General features: G+C 42.1%; 1 protein-coding gene across 7 annotated transcripts in view; it reads right to left on the bottom strand.

The window, feature by feature from the left end:
* Window positions 1–26,448, bottom strand: part of GSDME (gasdermin E) — a 117,243-nt gene extending 90,795 nt beyond the window's left edge. For 3 of the 7 annotated variants that reach the window (XM_044946736.2, XM_044946737.2, XM_044946739.2), the window contains exon 1: window positions 26,164–26,447. The gene's annotated coding sequence lies outside the window, so the exon portion shown is untranslated. Of the gene's footprint in view, window positions 1–26,163 lie in introns of all 7 variants that reach the window. The other 4 variants (XM_044946735.2, XM_044946740.2, XM_044946741.2 and 1 more) reach the window with 2 other exon arrangements.
* Window positions 26,449–26,726: the final 278 nt, after the last annotated feature.

Genomic DNA, 26,726 nt, shown 5'->3' with positions numbered 1-26,726 from the left:
AGAACACTGGAGTGGGTTGCCATTTCCTTCTCCAGTGCATGAAAGTGAAAAGTGAAAGTGAAGTCGCTCAGTCGTGCCTGACTCTTAGCGACCCCATGGACTGGAGCCTACCAGGCTCCTCCGTCCATGGGATTCTCCAGGCAAGAGTACTGGAGTGGGGTGCCATTGCCCTCTCCATTGTATAATCATAAGGGATTTGATTTAGATCATACCTGAATGGCATAGTGGTTTTACCTACTTTCTTCATTTAAGCCTGAATTTTGCAATAAGGAGCTGAGGATCTGAGACATAGTCAGCTCCAGATCTTGTTTTAGCTGACTGTATAGAGCTTCACTATCTTCGACTGCAAAGAATATAATCAGTCTGATTTCAGTATTGACCATTTGGTGATGTCCATGTGTGGAGTCGTCTCTTGTGTTGTTAGAAAATGTTGTTTGCTATGACCAGTGTGCTCACTTGACAAAACTCTGTTAGCCTGTGACCTGCTTCATTTTGTTCTCCAAGACCAAACTTGCCTGTTACATCTGAGAAGTATGCTCAGTAAATAGATGAGATGCACCAAAAACTGTATTGCCTGAAGCGGGTATCAGTCAACAGAAAGGGCCCAATTCTTCCCCATGACAGTGTCCAACCACATATTGCACAACCAATGCTTCGTAAGTTGAATGAACTGGACTGCAAAGTTTTTCCTTATCTGTCATATTCACCTGACCTCTTGCCAACTGACTATTGCTTCAAGCATTTTGACAACTTTTTGCAGGGAAAAAGCTTCCACACCATCAGGATGCAGAAAATGCTTTCCAAGAGTTCACTGAATCCTAAGCATGAATTTTTACACTGTAGGAACAAGCAAACATTTCTTATTGACAAAAATGTGTTGATTGTAATGGTTCCTATTTTGATTGCTAAAGATGCTTGAACCTAGTTATGATGATTATAATTCATGGTCTGAAACCCTAATTTTTTGCACCAACCTAATTTGCACCAACCTAATAGTAACAGCTAAAGAATAACCAAGATTGTTTAATTCTTGCAGGTCTGTTTGGCTGGTATGTGCTGAAGGCTGTTCACTCTTTTCTGTTTTCATGGCAACAGAACAAAGAGGGCTACGTATTTATTATCAAAGCTAAAGTAGGGAGGGGAGAAGATCACCTTCTTTCTCACTCTTGGGTAGATGTCAAGGCTTACATCATTAGTCCCTCCTTTAACCCTTTATCGTCTAACCAGGACTGTCATGGCACTATTTAAATAATATGTATATTAACAAAAGGGTGGTGACATATACTAAAATATCCATCTCAGGTTTCTGTATAATATCCCCTTTGATCTAGTTTCTTTCCCCTTTCACAAATACTTTTGTATTGGCTACATGCACAAATGGTCCCCTTCAAGGACCCTTAACTCCCTAACTTTATGTAACAAAATTTAGACCCCAGATCTTTTTCTTTGTATTTGAACTACATATGTAGATTTTTGCTTGGTTACTGGACTTTTTTTTATTGAAATGACAATAAATAGGAAAATAAAGAAATATATGTACATTTCTACTCTCGCATTTTAGGAGTTTGAAAGTCACTACTGCATCCTAACAACTAAAAACTGAACAAACTGAAATATTCAGTAGCTCTTCTTAGAATTGTTAGAGGGGTGAGGCCATAGGGCAAAATGCTATCTTGGAGGAAAAGACCTGCAGATAGAAAGAATCCCAATTTACTAGAGCAGAAACCTCTGCAGGAACCAGTGCTGAGGTAGGAAAACGTGACTGTAATTGACCAATTACAAATTGCCAATTACCAATTTACCAAAAACTGTATTGCCTGTTTACAATTTACTTTTACTTTATTTTTTGGGGCTCCAAAATTACTGCAGATGGTGACTGCAGCCATGAAATTAAAAGACGCTCACTCCTTGGAAGGAAAGTTATGACCAACCTAGACAGCATATTGAAAAGCAGAGACATTACTTTGCCAACAAAGGTCCGTCTAGTTAAGGCTATGGTTTTTCCAGTGGTCATGTGTGGATGAGAGAGTTGGACTGTGAAGAAAGCTGAGCGCCGAAGAATAGATGCTTTTGAACTGTGGTGTTGGAGAAGGCTCTTGAGAGTCCCTTGGACTGCAAGGAGATCCAACTAGTCCATTCTGAAGGAGATCAGCCCTGGGATTTCTTTGGAAGGAATGATTCTAAAGCTGAAACTCCAGTACTTTGGCCACTTCATGCGAAGAGTTGACTCATTGGAAAAGACTCTGATGCTGGGAGGGATTGGGGATTGGGGGCAGGAGGAGAAGGGGACGACAGAGGATGAGATGGCTGGATGGCATCACCGACTCGATGGACGTGAGTCTGGGTGAACTCCGGGAGTTGGTGATGGACAGGGAGGCCTGGCATGCTGCAATTCATGGGGTCGCAAAGAGACAGACATGACTGAGCGACTGAACTGAACTGAATTGACCAATTGCTGGAGCTCAGAGTGGACAAGTCCAAAAGTGAGAAACTCCACATCTGCAAGCTTTACCTCCAGGCCCTGCCAGGTTCTCACTGTGAGTACCAGAGGGAAATCTCATGCCTCCAGCACAGGCAGAAAAAAAAGGAATCATTCTGAAATGCATCTGCTTCCTCACAAAGAGGTCTGTCTTTGACAGAAACTATTTTACCAGAACCTAACTTAGTGAGATTTTATCAAGACACTAACTGACCTGGGAGGAGGGACATCCCAACTTCAGCCCACTCTAGCCACCCTGTCCTACCCAAGAGAGGAGAAAGAAACTGAGAGGTTCACTAAAGGTCTGAGAGCTAATCACAGGCCCCCAAGGCCAAAGAAATAGAAGCAAAAATAAGCAAATGGGACCTAATTAAACTTACAAGCTTTTGTACAACAAAGGAAACTATAACCAAAACGAAAGGACAACCTACACAATGGGAGAAAATATTTGCAAATGATGTGACCTACAAAGGTTTAATTTCCAAAATATGCAAATAGTTCATACAGCTTAATTAAACAATCCAATCAAAAAATGGACAGAAGACCTAAACAGACATTTCTCCAAAGACGACGTACAGATTGCCATAAGACACATGAAAAGATATTCCACATTATTTGAAAATGCAAATCAAAACTATTACAATGTGGTACCACCTCACACCAGTCAGAATGGTCATCATCAAAAAGTCTACAAATAATAAATGTTGGAGAGGGTGTGGAGGAAAGGAACCCTCCTACACGGTTGGTGGGAGTGTAAACTGGTGCAGCCACTATGGAGGAAAGCACTGCTAAGTCGCTTCAGTCGTGTCCGACTCTGTGTGACCCCATAGATGGCGGCCCACCAGGCTCCCCCATCCCTGGGATTCTCCAGGCAAGAACACTGGAGTGGGTTGCCATTTCCTTCTCCAATGCATGAAAGTGAAAAGTGAAAGGGAAGTCGCTCAGTCATGTCCGACTCTTAGCGACCCCATGGACTACAGCCTACCAGGCTCCTCCGTCCATGGGATTTTCCAGGCAAGAGTACTGGAGTGGGGTGCCATTGCCTTCTCCGGAGGACAGCACAGAGATTCCTTAAAAACTAAACACAGAGCAGCCATAAGATCCAGCAATCCTACTCCAGGGCATATATTTGCAGAAAACTCTAATTTGAAAAGATATATATACCCCAATGTTCATAACAGCATCATTGACAATCTCCAAGACATGGAAACAACCTAAATGTCCACTGACAGACAGAAGGATAAAGAAGATGTGATACATATATACAATGGAGTACTACTCAGCCAGAAAAAAGAACAAAATAATGCCATTTGCAGCAACATGGATGGACTTAAAGATTATCATACTTACTGAGGTAAGTCAGACAAAAATGAATAGGCAATATATTACTGATTTGTGTAATTTAAAAAAATTCATACAAATGAACTTATTTATAAAACAGAAACAAACTTATAGTTGTCAAAAGGGAAATGGGGGGAGGAATAAGTTAGGAATTTGGGATTAACAGCTACACACTAGTATATAAAAAATAAACAAGTATATAAAAAAATAACAAGGGCCTACTGTATAGCACAGGGAACTATATTAAATATCTTGTAATCTCCTATAATAGAAAAGAATCACTTCGCTGTACACCTAAAACTAACCCAACACTGTAAATAAACTCTACTTCAACTAAAAAAACTTTAAGAGTGAGATCTAACCTAGGATCATGGAACACTTGCCCTCCTTGCCATCTTCACCACATCCCTGAAGGCCTATTTACCCCAGTTCCTTTACCTAAGACATACATCATGCCCAGCTTTCAACAAAAAATTACATAGCATACTGAAAACCAAAAACAACTGGAGAAGACAGAGTAAGCATCAGATCTAGACTCAAATATGGCAGAAATAGTGGTGTAATCAGACCAGGAATTTAAAACTACTCTATTTTATATGCTAAGGATTCTAATGGTTAAAAGTAAATAATATATAAGAACATAGATAACTGTGATAGAAGAAAAAAATTTTTGGTCTTTGTCCCTGGCTCCTGGCACAGAACTCCTAAAACTCTTGGAATCTCCTGAGTGATGATGTTGTCTTTGTTGTGTTGATAAAATGACTCTTGGCTGAGTGATGCCTAGATGGTTTCAGGACGGAGGTTGAGCACCAGAAATACCAACTCATGTGACCAGAGGGTTGGAAATTTCAGTCACATCCCTGACCTCTGGCAAGGTAAAGGGACTAGATATTATTTTCAATCACCAGTCACCAACAGTTTAAATGATCATGCTTCTGTAATAGAACCGCCATAAAACCCCAGTAAACAACAGAGTTAGTAGAACTTCCAAGTTGGTGAACACACTGAGATGCCAGGAAAGTGGTGCACCCAGAGAGAGCATGAAAGCTTCATGACCCTCACCCCATACCTTGCCCTATGCATCTCTTCCATTTGGCTGTCTCTGAGCTGTGTCTTTATAACAAACTGGTAATAGTAAGCAAAATGTTTTTCTGATTTCTATGAATTATTCTAGAAAATTATCAAACTTGTAGGAGGAAGTTGTAGGACTCTCCAAATTTGTAGTCAAGTCAAACAAAACTGCGGGTACCCTGGAGCCTTGATACCTGGATTGGTGTCTGCAGTGGAAACAATCTTGTGGAACTGAGCCCTTAACCTGTGGTATACATGCATGCTAAGTCGCTTCAGTCGTGTCCAACTCTTTGTGACGCTATGGACTGTAGCCTGCCAGGCTCCTCTGTCCATGGGATTTTCCAGGCAAGAATACTAGAGTAGGCTGCCATGCCCTCCTCCAGGGGATCTTCCTGACCCAAGGATGGAACCTGTATCTCTTATGTCTCTAAATTCAGGACTTGGTGTCAGAGTTGAATTGAATTATTGGGCACCCTGTTAAAATCAGATAACTGGAGAATTGGTTGTCATCAGAAAACACTCCTGACAGAACCTGAGAGTAGTGTAAGCAGAGAGATGGAAATTCTAAGAAAGAATGAGAAAGAAATGCTAGAGATCAAAAATATTATAAGAAAAATGAAGAATGCCTTTGGTGGACTAATTAGTAGACTGGACATGACTGAAGTAAGCATCTCTGAGCTTGAGGAAATGTCAATAGAAACATCCAAGGCCAAAAAACAAAGAGCAAAATAACTGAAAAAGATAGAACTAAATATCTAAGAACTGTGAGACAATGAAAAAAGATGATGTCTATTCAATGAGAATACCAAAAGGAGACGACAGAGAAAAAGGGCCAGAAGAAATACCTGAAGCAGTAACAACTGAAAATTTCCACAAAATTAAAGGGAAGAAAAGGGGTAGGGTGAAGTTCAGAATTTTCCATAGAGTGACTAGGAGAGAATCACCATGCCCTCTGCCCGGGACAATTTCTTAGCCCCCTTTTCCCCCTTAGCATTTACCACTATCTGATGAGCATTATATTTTCATCTTTCAAGATTTCTTCCTTTCTCTTGGACTTCCCGCAGTTTGGATATGACATGTCTAGGTATAATTTCTTTGGTATTTGTCCAGCTTTGTGTCCTCTGAGCTCCCTGGATCTATGGTTAGATCATGGCATTCAGTCCCATCACTTCATGGCAAATAAAGGGGAAAAAGTGGAAACAGTGACAGATTTTATTTTCTTGGATTCCAAAATCACTGCAGATGGTGACTACAGCCACGGAATTAAAAGACGCTTGCTCCTTGGAAGGAAAGCTATGACAAACCTAGACAGCATATTTAAAACCAGAGATATCACTTTGATGACAAAAGTATAGTCAAAGCTTTGGTTTTGCCAGTAGTCATGTATGGATGTGAGAGTTGGACCATAAAGAAGGCTGAGTGCCAAACAACTGATGCTTTTAAACTATGGTGCTGGAGAAGACTCTTGAGAGTCCCTTTGTGAGCAAGGGGATCAAACCAATCAATCCTAAAGGAAATCAACCCTGAATATTCACTGGAAGGACTGATGCTAAGCTGAAGCTCCAACAGTTTGGCCACCTGATGTGAAGTGCTGATTCACTGGAAAAGACTCTGATGCTGGGAAAGATTGAGGGCAAGAAGAGAAGGGGGTGCCAGAGGATGAGATGGTTAGATGGCATCACTGACTCAATGTACATGAGTTTGAGCAGACTCAAGCCTGGCGTGCTACAGTTCATGGGGTTGCAAAAAGCTGGACCTGACTTAGCGACTGAACAGCAACTGGAATTCATGGTGGACACATTAATAATGCCTTTCTTTATCTGGAGTGTGTAACAGGCCCCTTGGTGCAGTAGAAAAGGTTTAACTAGGATGGCGTTCTTTTCTGACCCCCACTGGCTGTGTGAGCACAGGCAGGTGATCCGTCTGGGCCTCTGTTTCATCTCTAGAGCTGAGCTTCTTCCTAAAGGACTTAGATCTGCAAGGACCACCCTACCCCCAGCTGCTCCTGTGGCGGCCTCTGGCTTATCTTCAGGTCTCAGCTTCAACTTCACTTTCTCCTGGCAGCATTCCCCAACCCACAGATTTAATAAGGCTTATCTTAGTCTCCTATCTTCCTTCATAGTAATTTTCTCAATTCTAATTAATTAGTCGGTTGTCTATCTAATGTCTGGTTTTCCTGCTGGGGTGCAGGCTCTGTAAGAAGGAAAGTTGTGGCTGTCTTTGTTGCTGCCTCCTGAGCACTTTTCACAATGTCTAGCAGAGTACGCACTCCAGAAGTATCTTTCAGATGCACAGATGAATAAATGAAGTCAAGTGTTATGAATTCAAGATTAAGTGATTGGCACAGTGCCTGGCATCTATTTGGTGCCTAGTAAATGATAGCTGTTGAGTTCATGGACATACTTTTCATCAGATGCTAGTAGTTTCCATGACTAACTTGGTTTTATGTCTTTGCAAAGGTTATTGGGATTTTATAAAAGAGTTTCATATAGTTCCATAATTTTTCAGAAATCCAATTACTAGAACTTAGAGAAAAGATTGTGTATGTGTATGGTGATGATAATGATGATTCCCTGGAGAAGGGAATGGCAACCCACTCCAGTATTCTTGCCCAGAGAATCCCATGGACAGAAGAGCCTGGCAGGCTACAGTCCATGCATTTATGCATATTCAGTCTCTTTAGTCGTGTCTGACTCTTTGCAACCCCATAGACTGTAGCCCGCCAGGATCCTTGGGCTTCCCTGGTGGCTCAGACAGTAAAGAATCCACCTTCAGTGTGAGAGACTTGGGTTTGATCCCTGGGTTGGGAAGATCCCCTGGAGGAAGGCATGGCAACCCACTCCAGTAGTCTTGCCTGGACAGAGGAGCCTGATGGGCTGCAGTCTATGGGGTGGCAAAGAGTCAGACATGACTGAGCAACTAAGCACAGGCTCCTCAGTCCATGGGAATACTGGAATTGGTTGACATGCCCTCTTTGAGGGGATCTTCCCAACCCAGGGATTGACCCCGCATCTCCAGCATCTCCTGCATTGTAGGTGGATTCTTTACCCCTGAGCTACTGGGAAGCCTGGACTATGGTCCATGGGGTCACAAAAAATTCAACAGAACTGAGCATGCACATAGATTTGTTCTTTGGGTTTTTTTTTCTTGGCTAGTTACCTCTCCTTCTATGTGCTAATGTCTCTTTTACCTATAAAAGAGGCCATTCGATGAGACTTGACCTTCAAAGATGAAGAATCTAATTGCTTGGAACTTGGGTTATTTCAAACAATGAAACACTCAATAGCTTTTAAGGACCTGTTGGGATGGGGAGAGGCAGAGCTAACAGGTGCTGGTTAGGTTATGGGATTGCATTTTCAAGGAACACCACGCTCTTGACCTGAACTGCCTTCCTAGTCTGAGAGGCTGTAGGCACAGATGGTGTACAAGTCTGCACTCAGCAACAGCATATGCTTTTCTTTCACCCACCTTCATTCCTGAAGAATCTGTCCTTGGTCTCCCGGAAACTCGTCAGTGATAGATTTTTTTTTCATTCTACAGGTATACCTGGGAGCTACTGTACGTTGAGTTCCAGATCACATAATAAATATCGCAATAAAGCTAGTGACACAAGTTTTTTGTTTCCCAACTTGCATAAAAGTTGTATTTATACTACACTGTAGTATATTAAGTGTTCAATAGCACATCTAAAAAATGTACATAAATTAATTTAAAAGTTGGAGAAGGCAATGGCACCCCACTCCAGTACTCTTGCATGGAAAATCCCATGGATGGAGGAGCCTGGTAGGCTGCAGACCATGGGGTCGCAAAGAGTTGGACACAACTGAGCGACTTCACTTTCACTTTTCACTTTCATGCATTGGAGAAGAAAATGGCAACCCACTCCAGTGTTCTTGCCTGGAAAATCACAGGGACGGGGGAGCCTGGTGGGCTGCCGTCTATGGGGTCGCATAGAGTCGGACACGACTGAAGCAACTTAGTAGCAGCAGCAACCATCATCTAACCTTCAAGGAGCCCTAATCTTTTTTGGTGGTGGAGGGTCCTGGCTTAATGGCTGCTGACTGACCAGGATAGTGGTTGCTAAAGGCTGGGGCAATTATAACAACTTCTTAAGATAACAATTATGTTAGCTGAATTTACTCTTCCTTTCATGAACAGTTTCTCTGTAGTATGCAGTGCTGCCTGATGGCATTTTACCTACAGTAGAACTTTTTTTTCAAAATTGGAGTCAGTCCTTTGCAAACTCTGCCACTGTTTTATAAGCTACGTTTATGCACTATTCTAAATCCTTTGTTGTTATTTCAACAACAGTCACAGTATTTTCACAGGCATAAGTTCCTTCTTAAGGAACTACCATTGTTTTGTTTTGCTTTTTTCTGCTCGTGCATAAGAGCTTCTCATCCGCTTAAGCTGTATCACAAGATTTCAGCAATTCATCCTCATCTCCAGGTTCCAGTTATGATTCTATTCAATAGTTCTCATGCTATTTCCATCATATCTGCAGTTACTTCTTCCACTGAAGTCTTCAACCCCTAAAAGTTATCTATGAGGCTTGCAATTAACGCCTTCCAAACTCTTGTTAATGTCCATATTTTGGCCTCTCCCATGAATCACAAATGTTCTTAAATGGCACCTAGAATGATACATTCTTTTCATGGGGTTTCAATTTACTTTGCCCAAAATCAGAGGAATTACTACCTATTGCAGCTATAGCCTTATGAAATGTATTTATTTTTATTATTTTAAGATACAGGCCCTTCTTTAAAAGTCTTTATTGAATTTGTTACATTGTTTCTGTTTTATGGGTTTTTTTCTTTTTTTTTTGGCCACGAGGCATGTGGGATCTTAGCTTGCCAACCAGGGATCAAACCCCACCACCTGCATTGGAAAGTGAAGCTTTCCAGGGAAGCTCCGAAATGTACTTCTTAATAAGACTCTGAAGTTGAAAGCATTCCTTGATCCATGGGCTGCAGAATGGATGTTGTGTTAGCCAGGCATGAAAACAACATTAATCACATTATACATCTCCATCAGAGCTCTTGGATGACTAGGTGTATTGTCAATAGACAGTAATATTTTGAGAGCAATTGGTCTCCATACTAGGCTGAAAATATTCAGTAAACCATGTTGTAAACAGATGTGCTGTAATCCATGCTTTGTTGTTTCATTTACAGAGCACAGGCAGAGTAGATTCAGCCTGACTCTTAAGAGCCCTAGGACTTTTGAAATAATAAATGAGTACTGGCTTCAACTTAAAGTCAGCAGCTACATGATCCTCTAATATGAGCATCAACCTATCCTTTGAAGCTTTGAAGCCAGGTACTGACTTTTCCTCTCTAGCTATGAAAGTCCTAGATGATATCTTCCTCCAATAGAAGGCATTTTTATCTACATTGAAGACCTGTTTGGTGTAGCCAACTTCATTAATTACCTTAAGTAAGTAAATAAGTAAGGGTTAGTCACTCAGTTGTGCCCAACTCTTTGCGACCCCATGGACTGCAGCCCACCAGGCTCCTCTGTCCATGAGATTTTCCAGGCAAGAATACTGGAGTGGGTTGCCATTTCCTTCTCCAGGGGATCTTCCCAACCCAGGGATCAAACCCAGGTCTCCTGTACTGCAGGCAGATTCTTTACCGACCGAGCTACAAGGAAAGCCCTAATTACCTTAGATCATCTAAATAATCTGCTGCAATTCTACATCAGCACTTGCTCCTTCACTTTGCTCTTTTATGTTATGGAGATAGCTTTTTTTCCCTTAAACTTCATAAACTATCCTCTGCTATCTTCAACCTTTTATTCTGCAGCTTTCTCAGCTCTTTCAATCTTCATAGCATTGAAGAGAGTTAGGACCTTGCTCTGGACTAGGCTTTGGCTTATGGGAATGTTGTGGCTGCTCTGATCTATCCAGAGCACCAAAACTTTCTTTACAGAAACACAGAACAGCATAAGGCTGTTCTACTTAATGTTCATGCATTCACTGGAGTTGCAGTTTTAATTTCCTCCAAGTTTTCCTTTGCATTCTACAACTTGTTGTTTGGTGCAAGCGGCCTACTTTCAGCTTGTCTTGACTTTCAACATGTCTTCCTCACTAAACTTAGTGATTTCTAGATTTTAATTTAAAGTGAGAGACATGTGACTCTTCTTTCACTTAAACTCTTAGAGGCCATTGTAGAGTTATTAGCTGGCCTAATTTCACTGCAAGGAGATCCAACCAGTCCAACCTAAAGGAAATCAGTACTGAATATTCATTGGAAAGACTGATGCTGAAGCTGAAACTCCAGTACTTTGGCCATCTGATGCGAAGAACTGACATTTGAAAAGACCCTGATGCTGGGAAAGATTGAAGGTGGGAGGAGAAGGGGACAATAGAGGATGAGATGGTTGGCTGGCATCACCAACTCAATGGACATGAGTTTGAGTCAACTCCAGGAGTTGGTGATGGACAGGGAGGCCTGGCATGCTGTAGTCCATGGGTTTGCAGAGTCGGACATGACTGAGTCACTAAACTGAACTGAATTTCAATATTGTGTCTCAAGGAAAAGGGATATCCAAGGAGAGGGAGAGAAATGAGGAAATGGTTAGTTGGTGGAGCAGTCAAAATACATTTATCAAGTTTGCCATCTTATGTGGGTGCAGTTTGTGGCACCCCAAAATTATAATAGTAACAGCAAAGATCACTGATCACAGATGAGCATAACAAATACAACCATGAAAAAATTTGAAATATTGTCAGAATTACCAAAATGTAACACAGAGACACAAAGTGAACAAATCTGGTTGGAACAATGGTGTCAATAGGCTTGCTGGAGGCAGGGTTGCCACAAACCTTCAGTTTGTAAATAGCACAATATCTGTGAAGTGCAGCAAAGCAAAACACAATACAACGAGGTGTGCCTGTATTTTCTTCTTAAACTCAATTCCATTCAGGCACTTATATGCTCTTGGGTATAAACAAATTTAGCATTTAGTCTTAGCTGCTGTTTAAATCATTTGGGCTATAATTCTATTTTATGATTTAGACATCTCAAATTTTATAGCCAGTACCTGAAGCACAATGAAAAAAATGAAGTTGGATAGCTTAAGATAAAGTGCCATTATTATTCTTTCATATTTTAGGGCAAATCATAAATCCACAGATCTGTGGCCTTCATTTTAATCTAGTTTATGACTAATTCATTTTGATTGTTCATAGTTGATGGCAATGCATATTGTTCTTCCATTTGCTGATTTGGCATCGGTTCTTATTTTCATGTTTTATGGCGAGTCTTAGCTTTAGTTATATTATGCAGATCTAAAGAATTTTTAAGACCAGTTAACAGTCATAGTCATGTTGTCATTTATCAGCATAGCTCCCTTTATAAGAGACTGTGTCTTCTAAAATAGTGATAGCAAGGTCCCTTGGGTTTTGCAGAGCTAAAATGCAGAGATTAGCATATACATAGATGAAAATATCCCTTGAAAGAAACTCTTTCTGGAAGCAAGCATTCTCCATCCCTTTGTCAGCTATGGAAAGCTCTGTGGGTATCTACTTCCTGGAGTACCAGAAGGCTCAGATGCCATAACCACATCATCTTCTCTTGTTCCCAGTACACAACCAGATCCTTGCTCTTTTTTGTGGCTTCTGATCCTGTTTTTGTCTTTAATTCCGCCCTGTTTATATAGATGTGTGTCCCTCAGATCCACAAATCCTTTGGAAAGTGTGTGGGGTCCAGGTTATAAAAAAAGGTACCCCACTTTCTTTCAGTTCAGTTCAGTCACTCAGTCATGTCTGACTCTTTGTGACCCCATGAATTGCAGCATGCCAGGCCTCCCTGTCCATCACCAACTCCCGGAGTTCACTCAAACTCACGTCCATCAACTAGGTGATGCCATCCAGCCATCTCATTCTCTGTCGTCCCCTTCTCCTCCTGCCCCCAATCCCTCCCAGCATCAGAGTCTTTTCCAATGAGTCAACTCTTCGCATGAGGGGGCCAAAGTACTGGAGTTTCAGCTTTAGCATCATTCCTTCCAATGAACACCCAGGACAGATCTCCTTTAGAATGGACCAGTTGGATCTCCTTTCAGTCCAAGGGACTCTCAAGAGTCTTCTCCAACACCACAGTTCAAAAGCATCAATTCTTTGGTGCTCAGCTTTCTTCACAGTCCAACTCTCACATCCATACATGACTACTGGAAAAACCATAGCCTTGACTAGATGGACCTTTGTTGGCAAAGTAATGTCTCTGCTTTTTAATATGCTATCTAGATTGGTCATAACTTTCCTTCCAAGGAGTAAGTATCTTTTAAAATCTGTCTTCCTGAGACACTCTTGTCTGGTACTAGTCTGAGTTATGAGGGACTGACAGGCCCTGCTTATCCTCCATCTCCTTCATACCTCCTCCATCTCTCCCTGCTATTTCTTGGTGGCAGCACTCATTTGTACTTAAAACAAACAGATCATGGTTACCTGCTTGACATTTAAAAAAAAACAACAACAATGTGTATCTCCCCCTGAGTCCTCAAACTAGAATCAGGACTACCCCCAAAGATTTCAAGCATTTCCCAGGACTTAAATGTTTTGCTCATTTCTAGCTTTAAGACCCCAGGTCTGCAAACTTACTAGGTTCATCTAGTCTATCCTCTCTTTAGAGGAGATACAGCTATGGAATCCAGCCTCTACTTCTCATTTACACAAATACCACCCACATGAGGCATATGTATGTGGAAGATGTTCCTGAATGCTTGGGGAAACAGAAAGTGTTTATAAGAAAGCAAAGCAAGCAACTAAAAACTACATAATAGGTCCTGGGATTTTGCAATCTCTGTGGTTTGTCTTCTGCCAAGCCACACTCTTAGAGTGTCATTTTTCACCCACACTGTTTTATCAAGTTAGTTTTCCCAGTGAAGACAGTTCCTTTCCTAAGTGGAATTCCAATACTAGGTTTTATGGGGGTTTTTTTCTCATGATGTTACAAAAGATGACATGGACACAGTATCTTTATAACTCTATTATAAGTCTAAGAAGGCAAAGACCTCCTTTCAGATTTCTTAATAACTCAAAGAGAAGGAAGGAGGATGAATGTGGACCATCTGTTGCGTGTCAGGTTGAGAAGAAATAATTTGCCTAAAAACCACTTTGTTTAGATTGCAAAATCAACACAAATTTGTGAAATGACTAGAATTCCCTGATATTTCAAACTCACAAAAGTACTAGGGACTCTTTGACATTGCTGCCTCTACTTGCTGCCTACCTGCTCCAGCCTGTCTCTAGTAACCTTTGCTAAGGATGCATGGCGGTAAGGAAGAGTGGCCATGGTGGTCATTGTGACTAACTTCATGTGACTAAGACAGTGTTCCTGATGGTGGTTCTTCTGAGAAAAGTGATGTCTCAAAAATGGAAAGGCTTAAGTCAGACTTTAATGAGCTATGAGTCAGTTGCTGAGTTTACTTGTTGCTTAACTTTTTGTTATCAAAAATATCAAATCTATACCAAAGAAAATAGAGTAATACAATAAACTTCCCTGTATCTATCATCCAGCTTCAATAATTATCAACTATGGGCAATCCTGTTTCATCTATATCCACTCCTTCCTCCATAACCACTACCATTTTATTTTAAAGCTAATCATAGGGTTTTTTTTTTTTTTTTTTTTCCCAGGCTTCCCTGGTGGCTTAGCTGGTAAAGAATCTGCCTGAAATGTGGAAGACCTGGGTTCAATCCCTGGGTTGGGAAGGGAATGGCTACCCACTCCAGCATTCTGGCGAGGAGAATTCTGCAGACTGTATAGTCCATGTGGTCGCAAAGAGGTGGACCTAGGTGAACAGCTCTCATTCACCTTCAATCACAGGTTTTATTTTATAACCAGGTTTTCACCATCTCACTAGGATTTGCTTTTATTTCAATTAAAATTTAACCATAAATACATTTCAGTTAAAATTTAAACATAAATAAATCACTTAATTGAAACCTTTTAGAGCCAATATTAACTACTATTACACAAATGCACCTGATGAGATGCCTCACTTTATCTTTTCTTAGGTCACTATTCTCACCTCCTGCCCCAAAGAGAATTTATTTTCCAAACCAATCTGATGCAAATCATGTCCTTGTATTTCTGAAAAGACCAGAGATTCATTTATGTGTATAATACAGAAATGTATATAATAGAAATAAGGCTAAAAAGTTTAAAATTGTATGCCAAAAATATTAGCACTAATTTTTTGGGGGTGGTATGAAATCAGGAACGTTCCATTTTATTCTTCCCTTTTAGCTTATAATTACTTACATTTTTCTATTGGTAAAAGTAATGTATTACTTTTATGATTAAAAAATGAACATAAACATCCACCATGAATAGAAATTAAAAAAAAGACTTTCTGGAAAATAACACAGTTGGCTTCCCTACACAAGTTGAACTCTTCAGAATAAATGGGAAAATGAAAAAAATTTTTTAACTAATCAACAAAATTTGGATACCCTGAAAGTGCCCTTATAGTCAGGACTTCAAAACGTGGTCTTGCCTATCAGCTGAACAAAACCCATACCCATGGCCTGACCCAGGGTTTTAGGGTTGCTTTAGGGAGCAGAAAGCAGTATAGGAAATGGAGCTGAGGAACTGAACTACTGAGTTTGGTGTTAGATGGCTCTTAGGGACAGAAGGTAGGATATTTGAAACTAAGGCTCTCCTGGAAAAAACAGACACCGAGAGAGTCACTGACTCTTGGTGGGGCCATTGTTGCAGGCGACTTCCTGGAGAAGCAAGGCCATATTTTGCCAATGAGCCTGAAGGCCTCTGCTTCCAAGAAACGCCCCCTCCCTCTCCTGCACCTTCCTCTCTCCGCGCATAATCAGATAAGTTCCTGCCCTTTGATATGAGAGTGGTGTTACTTGCTGTGTCCAAAGGGGATTAAATCCTCATGGGTTATATTTATTGTTCTCATTTAGTTTGCCTTTAAAAATAAGTTTATGAAACCAAACTCCATTTTCTAATTTTTTTTTTTTCAAGGAACATGCATTGTGTGATTTCAAAAAAGGAAAAGAAAATCTATTTTGCCCTTGAATCTACTCCAGCTTCCCATCTGTTCCCCATAAAGGCTTCCTCTAAAAGACTGAGTATGAAAAAAGAGGTGGAGCTGGGGGAGAGAGTGGGGAGAGAGAGAGAGGAGAGAGAGGAGAGACCGTGTGTGTGGATGTGTGTGCCTGTTTGTGCCCGTGTATGTGTGTTTTTATGTGTGTTTATGTGTGTATTTATGTTTGTGTGTGTTTGAGAGCTCCAAGGAGAAGGACCAGGTTAGAGCTAGGATTCAACTAGGTCTCAGCCTCTTCAGGAGCCTCCATTCTGATTGGAACCCACACATGGCAGCCCTGACAATGGGGTCTAGAAGCCCGGCTGAGGAGCTCCAGACCTCAGCATCAGATGTCAGGCTGAGCAACAGCAAAACCATGGTCAACAAGGTTCATTAGACCAAATGTATCTGTATGAATTAGAAGATAGGATAGGGTGATGCAAACCAAGAAAATGGTTTGGGTTTTGTTTCTGGTTGGTTTTTGCTCTCTAACAAGAATTTAAGTAGATGGTCCAGAGTTGGTGTGGTAGTTTGACTGTGTAGGGTGACTAACCATCCAGTTTGTCTAGGATTGGTCCTCGGTTTGTGGAATTTTCAATGCTAAAACCCAAACTGTCCTGGGCAGACTAAGACAAACTGGTGACTCTAAGTGTTGGGTCCCAGTGTCCATAGATCTTGCTGGTTTGCCAGACATGCTCTTTCCGTCTGGAGGTGGAAGAAAGCTGCTCCTGTTTTCATCCTTCTTTCCATGTGTAGCCAACAGGAAGGGAGACCAGGAGGGGGATGAAACATACTTTTCATTCTAAAGGCACATCCCAGAAACTGCACATAACACTTCTACTTACAGTATTTGAATCAGAATATAGTCATTTGGCCATACCTAGCAGGAGTCTGGGACGTGTCATTAGCTGGGTAAACACACATCCGGCCAAAGCTTCTATGATTTTGGAATAACAGGAGAATTAGTATAGGCAGGACATCTGGCAAGCTGCCCTAGTACTGAACAGAGAACACTTCATGATGCTCCCTATTCTCCACAATTCCTTTCTACATGGTTCTTTCTGCATAAATTGGCACATTGTACCATGTGACCATCCACCCAGGGCACCACCAGGTAGAATCGGGCTGGACCTAGAACCCAAGTGCAGTCAACTTATAGTGTTGTCAGCAATGGATGACATGGCTTATATGACTGGGCTGTGACTCTTTTCTAGAAAAATTGAAATGCAGATACATTAAGTTGTCTGTTGCAGAAGCTGAAAGATATCCAGAGAAAAATTAGGCAGCAGAAACTATGAGCAAACAGAAGCCATGAGAGAGAAAAGGTCATCCAATAACAAAGTTGTTGGTAACTGCAGAGTGGCAGGGAGAAGGCAATGGCACCCCACTCCAGTACTCTTGCCTGCAAAATCCCATGGATGGAGGAGCCTGGTGGGCTGCAGTCCATGGGGTCGCGAAGAGTCAGAAACGACTGAGCGACTTCACTTTCACTTTTCACTTTCATGCATTGGAGAAGGAAATGGCAACCCACTCCAGTGTTCTTGCCTGGAGAATCCCAGGGACGGGGGAGCCTGGTGGGCTGCCGTCTATGGGGTCGCACAGAGTCAGACACGACTGAAGCAACTTAGCAGCAGCAGCAGAGTGGCAGAGGTAGCAACAGAGAGGTGCACAGGAGGGGGATTAACCTGTCCCTGTGCAGAAAAAGATAATCTTATCGACAGAAGTAGGTGGGATTCTGAATCATCTTCTAGTTGCATGAATATATCTCAGTTTGTAGAGGCTCAGCAGTAAGCTGCTACAACATTCCCTGCAACACTTTAATTTCAGCTTGCTGCTGCTGCTGCTAAGTCGCTTCAGTCGTGTCCGACTCTGTGCGACCCCATAGACGGCAGCCCACCAGGCTCCCCCGTCCCTGGGATTCTCCAGGCAAGAACACTGGAGTGGGTTAGGGGAGTGATTAAGTATGGAGTTGGCCAGTAAGTTTGTTTGGGTTTTTCCATAGAATATGAACAAACTTTTTGGCCGAACCAATAGTATGTTGTGTCTGAGTGTCTGCGTCAGTGGGGTGCCATTAGTGTACATTCAGCTGGAAAAAAACCACCCTAAAATAGCCTAACAAATAAGGACACTGGTCATCTCATATGTTAAGGTGTGCACAGGTGGAGAGGTTCCAGGGTGGCCAACTCAGAGACTCAGTGGTGTCATCTACAGGGCAGACTCTGCCTTTTCTCACTGCCATCCTCAGCCCCCTGGTACTGGCCTCAGACTTGCCTCTTCCTGGTTTCAGGTTGACTACAGAAACAATTCACACAGCTAGTCAGGGATGGAAAGGAAATGACCCTCTCTTTAGTTTCAAGCTGCCAGAAGATTTTTTCCCCCATCTCATCATCCCAAGCCCATTCCTAAGTCAGTCATTGGGAAGAGGGAGAAACTGCTACATCGGTTTAGTCTGACTGAGACGCTACGGCCAGGGACGGGGCTTGGCTTCCCTTCAAATACAAGGTTGTCCATATCTGAACAGAATCAAAGTGCTCTTTGTCAGCAGGAAGGAGGACAAAATAGCAGCTTTGGAAAGTATACTGTCGTGTCCGCTACAAGACACTATGAGGTCAGCTGGCTCTTCTCTGGCTGACCTCCAAGGGTACCTCTCACATTTAAGGCCTCAGTGTTACAGATTAAAAACTGTATTAGAAAACAAAATTAGAATTTTGCCACCTGACACATTCTGGGGTGTTAAGTACTTAGTTGCTCAGTCATGTCTGACTTTTTGCCACCCCATGGACCGTAGCCCGCTAGGCTCCTCTGTCCATGGAATTTCCCAGATAAGAATACTGAAATGGGTTGCCATTTCCTTCTCCAGGGGAATCTTCCCAACCCAGGGATCAAACGTGGGTCTCCTGCATTGCAGGTAGATTCTTTACCATCTGAGCCACTAGGGAAGCCCCTGGGGTATTGATTCACCTTAATCAAAAGGTCAGTTTACAAATCAGGAAATCAGTTTATTGATTTGTAGTCCAAAAGGCACAAATCTCTCTCTCATGGCTGGGAAGCTCATGCTTACCACCCAGCACATAGCAGTTAAATAGCCAAATTAATATCCCCAAAGTTTCTTGGTTGTACATAACATCAAAGAAAGGATACAGATGGTTTTGTGTCTTTCTTTGTCTTTGCCACACAATTTTGGGCTTCTTTTCCATTACACATGACATTCTCCTTGCCTGGAATAGCTTTGCTGCCTGTCTCTGCCTAAAAATGCCCATTCAAACCAAGTCCAACATCACCTGCATGATAAATATTCACTGTAAGTTATTTCCTTTCTCACTGTGGTAAAATTCTTAGTCATCCTTGTCTCCCTAATGGATGGCACTGCAGTTCAGTTCAGTCCCTCAGTCGTGTCTGACTCTCTGCGACCCCACGGACTCCAGCACGCCAGGTCTCCTTGTCCATCACCAACTCCCAGAGTTTACTCAAACTCATGATTCTCAGACCTTGTACATGTAAGAATCACCAAATCAAAATAAGACTTTGTTATTTAAAAAAGCATATTTTCTATTGACAGAGGAATGGATAGGAAGATTTGGTACATATATATATAATAGAATATTTACTCAACCATAAAAAAGAATGAAATAATGACATTTGCAGCAACATGGATGGACCTAGAGATTATTATACTAAGTGAAGTTCAAGACAAATATCATATGATATTACTCATACATGGAGTCTAATTTTAAAAATAATACATATTAACTTATTTATGAAACAGACTCATAGATTAAAAAACACCTTATGGTTACCAAAGGGGAAATGTGGTGGGGTGCGGAGAATAAATTAGGAGCTTGTTGTTGGCATGCACAGAGTACTATATATAAGATCGATAACCAACAAGAACCCAGTGTACAGCATAGGGAAGTACACTCAATATTCTGTAATAACCTATGTGGGTAAAGAATCTGAAAATGAATGAATATATATATAACAGAATCACTTTGCCATATACCTGAAACTATCGACATTATAAATCAACTATACTCCAATAAAATTTTAAAACAAATAAACAAATACAGAGAAAGAAAAAAGTTTAACAAAAAATCATATTCTCAGGGAGTGTGATTCAGTAGGTCATGGACGGGGGAAGGAATCTGAATGTTAATGTGCACCTCAGCAGGGGATTTAGGCCACGTTTGGGGAAGCATTGGCCTAGACCATGATCTTGCAATTATCGTTCTGGTGATGGGAAATGGCTATGTTCCAGAAGAAGGCCTCTTCCTCAACTGCAGTGAATGGGCAGTAACAAAAATCTTCCTCTTTCAAGGAAATCAACAAAGTCCCCATGACTTTCTGCTCTAGTCAGTACGTATATTGAAAGGTCCTGGACAGGGAGTTAGGGGAGTTAGGCGTTCTGGAGTCCATGGGGTCGCAAAGAGTCAGACACGACTGAGCGACTGAACTGAACTGCAGTGCCATAACTCATAAAGAAAAAAATTAGGGTTAGGGTCAGGGTCAGGGTTAGATAGAACCCAGGGTAGAACTCAGCTCTAGAACCCAGCTCCAGGCACCTTCTAAAAGGTAGAGATGCCTAAGCTGAGGTTTGAAAGGGAGAAAGTGAGTTTGGTAGATGTGGTGGGAGAGATCCTTCTCAAAAAGGGACAGACTGTGCAAAGCTTGGGGATCTGAGACTATAGGCAATTCAATAAAACAGGGGAGAATAATGCATGAGGGGAAGTGAAGCATATAGTCGTCATGGGCCAGTACACATATTATTCATTTACAGCACCATATAAAATAGTAAAAACAACTTATTGAGCCCTCATTCTCCATCAGACACTATAATTTATATATATCATGTACAGCATAATGCTGTGTTTATTACACTATTTGGTCTCAAGTTTAAATATCCTCTTAAAGACTGTATGCTCTTAAAAGACCTTCATGCTCTTAAAAATTAGAGAGAACCCCAGAGAGCTTTTATTTATGTAGGTTATATATATATCTATTGATGAAGTTCAAACTGAGAAACTGAGAAATAATAATTCTGAAAACTATGGATAATATACCATTATATGTTAACATAAAAACATACTTTTAAATAAATACAACCAGAATCTCTAGCACAAAAAATATTAGAGGGAAGAATAGCACTATTTTATATTTTTGCAAATATCCTGACTGTCTGGCTTAAAAGAAGACAGCTGACTTCTCGTCTGCTTCTGCATTAACCTTGCACATTCACATGTCATATAGCCTCTGGAAAACCCCTCTATACATTCAAGAGGGAAAGTGGAAAGGGAAAAGAGTGTCTTAATAGTATTATGAAAATATTTTAGACCTTGTGCACCTTGAATGGGTACTGAGAGATTGCAGGGATGCCAGATCACTTTCTGAGAACTGCTGTTTTAGAGGCTAAGAACACTTGAATCATGGTTTTTTCAAGTCTGAGACTGAGATTGTAAGCAAGTTCCTCAGCCTAGGTCTCCATTTCCTCCTTAGTGACATGGGGACACTTAGGGAACCTTAAGGGTGGTGATTGGCATGGTGTAAGCCATCAGTAAATGGCAGCAGCAGGTGACCCTTGTAACACCCCTTGGGGGTGAGCTCCAGGGCAGAACAGAGGAAACAGGAGAGCCAGGGTACAAACCCAAGTCTCTGACTACAAAGGCTGGACTTGTGACCGCTGTGTTGCACACATGCTGTGTTGAGATGTTCTGAGCAGAGATGTACTTTAAAGAGATTAATGTTGTGACCAGAGCTTAGGAAAACCACTCTGGTTGTGGCTTAGAGGATGGAGAGGTGGCACTGTGACTGCATTAGGCCAGGCAGGAACCATTAAGTTTCCTTTGGGCCATGCTGTATCAGTTTGACCTCTGGAAGGGCTGGCCAGAGACAGTGCTGTGGGTAAGGAAGAGGAACTTCTCAGGTGGTGGACTGGGCAGGACTCAGGCCCATGAATGTGGGCATGAGGGAGGTGGAGGAGTCTTAAATCTCTCGGGCATTTCTCACTTTAGCAACCCTATCAAAAATGTGTGACCACATATTCAGAGTATCATCAACCAGGGAAGCCTTGGTATCCAGGGCTGGTCACTTTGGCATGGAGCACCAATGTGGCTGATGATAGTTTCCAGCCCTTCCAGAGGTCAGACTTATACCGTGTGGCCCGAAGTCCCCACCATAACCACATTTTTACTGTAAACTATTTAGCACCAAAGTCCCAGGTATATAAAAGTCCCAGGGATATTCCAAGGGCTTAGAGGGTATCTCACAAGAAAGAGATGGTTGAGGTCCAGTCTTTTCTTTGTCAAATGTACAGGGTGTGAACAACTCAAGCCTGATGCATTACCCTTTACTGCACTTGTATCCAGCTGCCTACTTAAAAGGACTCTCGAAAAAAGTTACCACCTAATTTTTTCATCAGAGCGCCCAAATCTGCTCTGCCCATAGTCTTCCTTATTTCAGTTCACAGAAACTTCATCCTTCTAGTGGCTCAGGCCACAGACCTTGGAGTCATCTTTGACTTCTCTCCTCCCACATCCCAAACTTAACTCTGGCCAGTCCTGTTGATTCTATCTTCAAAGTATTTCCAGTTTCTTTCTGCTTCCCTCCCCCTCCATTATTTCCACCCTGGTCTAAACCTTCACTATTTCTCTCCGAATGAGCCCAACAACCTCCAAACTAGCTCCTTGTGTTCACCTATGGCCCCTGCAATCTCTGCCACGCAGCCAGATGACCTTTTAAAATTATAAGTCAAATCATATCATTCCTCTGCTCAAAACCCTTTACCGGCTTTTAATCCCACTTGGCAAAAAACAAAATCTTCTGACCCCAAGTACCTCCCTGCCCTAATTTTGATTTGCATCCTCTCCCCAACTCACACTGCTCCACCTGCGCTGGCTTCCTTCCTCTCACCAGACACATCCCTGCTTCAGACTTGTATTTGTATTGAAAGATTCATCTTCCCTCCCGACTCTTCTGAGTATTCTCCTCCATAGCACTTTTACATCCGTCACACCACTCATCTGCCTGCTTATGAGCTCACCGTCTCCACCTCCAGCCACCACTCTCTGCCCCCACCAGACTCTATGCTCCACAAGAACAGAAACTTAATTTTCAAAATCTCTTCTGTATTCCCTGTATTGTTGACTGTAGGCAAAGGACCATATCAATAGACTTTGCAGCCTATTATTCACACTTGGATCATTTTGATTCTACAAAAGTTTGATGATTCAGAATCTGACAGTTTTCTAAATAAGCAATGTAATTCTTCCATGTGGCCAAATACTTTCCATTTTCAGGATAAAATAGAAAATAATAATTTAGGGCAGATTCTCCCATCTGTAGGTAAGCTCCATGGGGGCAGGGGTTATGTCTGGCATGTGTTTGGGGCTCATGAATATTTATTGATTGACCAAAGAACATTCCTACCTAGTCTTAAGATCACAATCTGGCAGCACAGAGAGAAATTTAGTAATAATTTGTCCATTTGATGTTGGGGCCCTGTGAGATTTGTGGATAAGTGACCTACTCAAGTTTTACCAATAACTAGAATTAAGTCCCCAAGTCTCATCCCAGAGTTCTTTTCCTGTTCAATGAGCTCCCTATGTCAGATTCAAAGACCTTTGGGACTAAAATTAGAGAATAAGGACTTGGAAGGGAAAAGGGTGTTGGGATCTCACTGTTTCCCTCTCATTCTGTAGCAAGAGGAGCTGGATTTTGAAACATGCCAGACATGCACTCATATCCCCTTACTGCTATTAAGAAATTGGGAGAGTTTGGTCAAATTGCTTAACTTCTGGTTCTCAATAAACACTTCTATTAAATGGGGATTGCCTAAATAAGTGAAAGTGAAAGTGAAGTCACTCAGTCGTGTCCAACTCTTTGTGACCCCATGGATTGCAGCCTACCAGGCTCCTCCGTCCATGGGATTCTTCTGGCAAGAATACTGGAGTGGGTTGCCATTTCCTTCTCCAGGGGATCTTCCCGACCCAGGGATTGAACCCAGGTCTCCCACACTGCAGGAAGATGCTTGAACCTCTAAGCCACCAGAGAAGCCCCCTTGCCTAACTAGGGCTGTGGTAATACTTCCATAGTGAGTCTGCAAAACTGTAACACTATAAATCAGAAGTGAGAAAAATTAATTCTTTCACCTTGTGGTTAACTGATGTGGTCTTCCTCATGAGCCCTTCACCTATTTGTTAGCAAGAAAAACAATTCAAGGTTTCATTTTGTTTAGTCTAAATAGATACAGAATCTCAGTAGGAGATGATGAAAAAGATTCTGGAGATGGAGAATGGTGATGGTCACACAACAGTGTGAACGCACTTAATGCCACTGACTTTTACACTTAAAAATGTACAAACTTTGAGCTATAATTACTGGAAATGTAATAGCTAACATGACTAGAGCTAGCTCTGCCGTATGGTAAAATTGGAAGTTGTTTAGAGAGTAGATCCCAAGAGTTATCATAAGGAAAAAAAAAAACATTTTTTGGGGGGGTCTTTTTTTGTACCTATATGAGAAGATGATGTCAACTAAACTTATGGTAATGATGTCACAAGATATGCAAGTCAAGCCATTATGCTCTACACCTTAAACTTACAAGGTGTCATACATCTAACAAAGTTCAATAAAACTAGGGGGAAATGGTTAAAATGTTAAAACTTTTATGTATCAATATGTGTGTGTGCATGTGTGTTGGTCACTCAGTCGTGTCTGACTCTTTGTGACTCCATGAACTGTAGCCAGCCAGGTTTCTCTGTCCACAGGATTCTCCAGGCAAAAATACAGGAATGGGGAACCATTCCCTTCTCCAGGGGATCTTTCTGACCCAGGGATTGAACCCAGGTCTCCTGCATTGCAAGTGGATTCTTTATCATCTGAACCACCAGGGAAGCCCATGTATCAGTATATTTTACCACAATAAAAAACTACGGAAAGAAATTATCTAGTCTGATCATTTGGATAGTCTGTTCCGGCAATTCTCAGTCACTTCTGGAAAGATGGTGAAACTCTCAGGTTTCCCAGGCTTGGCCTCCCTTTTTCTCATAAACTGTGTTTGGATATATGGCGAGGGGGACATGGAGGCTTATGTGATTCTGCAGCAGAGGCAGAAGGGTCCTCTAGGGGGATTTCCTTGGCCCGCTCGGTCGCCTAAGCACTGCCTGCCTCCTCCCAACCCTTGTCCCATGGCTCCAGGCTGAGGAAACACCACGTATTGTGACACCTCAAAAATCTCATTGGACGCTGGTTGGGAAGCCGCGCTGCAGTTTAGCTGGCACGGAGAGCAGCTGTGAGTCACCCGTGGTTCCCCAGCCCTCTCCCCCTGATTTCCGGGCCCGCCAAGCCCACTCCTTCCTTCACCAGCTCTGAGGTCCGCCCTCCTCTCCATCCACTGCACCGCTCCCCTCTCATTTGGGCGTCCTCTTACCACACCCAGGGGCGTGCTTAAACTCTGCGATTAATCACTGACCACTGGCCTCCCAGGAGACTGGAAGCTTCTCAAGGAGGAAGGCTGTGTATCACCAGTGTCTGGGGCCATTCCTGGGCCAGAAAATGTTTTTCAGAGAAAACATCCATCTCAGTGGCTGCCCGATCCCTGTCTGCAGCCTAGGAGGTGTCAGGGCCCCTACCTTTACATCCCAAAGACAGTACAAAAGGAGTGCATGAAACGCTGTGAAAAGAAACACACAGTGCTTACCAACGTGCCATTTTCTAAGTCCTGGAACAATCATGACATTAGAAAGTGGCGTTCCTGCTTTGTGGTGAGCAATGTTGGTCAACAGACTATGTGAGGTCTGACCCTCAGAGGAAGAGGAAGAAAAAGAGAAAAAGAGAGAGAGAGAGAGAGAGAGAGAGAGTGTGTGTGTGTGTGTGTGTAAAGCTCCCAACATATTAGCCAATTTAAAAAATCACTGCTTTAGCTGAAGAGGAAGAAAAAGAGAAAGAGTGTGTGTGTGTGTGTGTGTGTGTGTAAAGTTCCCAACATATTAGCCAATTTAAAAAATCACTGCTTTAGCTGATACGTATTTCCCAGGTTGCTATCTGTTTAAACTATGGCATTTAATAAACAAGAGAGGATGCCCTTAACTCATTTTAAGTGTGACAACAATAATAACATCACGGAGAACCAGTTTTTAAAAAGCACAGTTAATCATAATTCATCCTTGGAAGATAACTGGGTGCCACAACAAATTATATTAAGAAAAAAAAGGTTCCAAAGCCTATTTACTTACTGAAAATTCCTCCAAAATCTCATACTAGAAGATGGCGGTAAACATAAGGTCCAGGTGCTTGTTTTTTGCTGGCCCAGGGCCTCCTCCTGTCCTGGGGCCTGAGCACTGCACTTTGGGGCTCCCTGCCCTGTTGGGTTCAGCCACCAGGGAGAATGGCGGCCGGAGAAGACCAAGGTTGGGAGAGTTCTTCCTGACTCGGCTGGATTTTCTGGCAGACAGAAGGGCCCTCCACTACAGCTCCTCCTCTCCTCAGAGCTCCAACTTCTGCCAGGGCGATTACAACTCTCCAATGTTGCTATTATGCTTTAATCCTGCTAATAGCCCACAAGTGGACCCTTCATTAAAATCTCCTGAGCTATAGAGTTGGCTTCTCTTTCCTGAAGGAACTCCAACTAATTAGTCCATAATAAGAAACTCCTGACTGGCACCAGCTAGGGCCCTGATGTCCTGATTTGCCGGTCACTGATGGATATTAATTATGTTAATGCAGATATTTCATCAGTTCTACTAGATAATACCACTGAGTTCATAAACTAAAGGCTAAGAACTCGTACCTTCAAATT

Source organism: Bubalus bubalis, chromosome 8, assembly GCF_019923935.1.
Source record: "Bubalus bubalis isolate 160015118507 breed Murrah chromosome 8, NDDB_SH_1, whole genome shotgun sequence".
Classification (NCBI taxonomy): domain Eukaryota; kingdom Metazoa; phylum Chordata; class Mammalia; order Artiodactyla; family Bovidae; genus Bubalus; species Bubalus bubalis.
The sequence above is the reverse complement of the archived record's forward strand: the minus strand, read 5'-3'. Positions and strand labels throughout refer to the sequence as shown.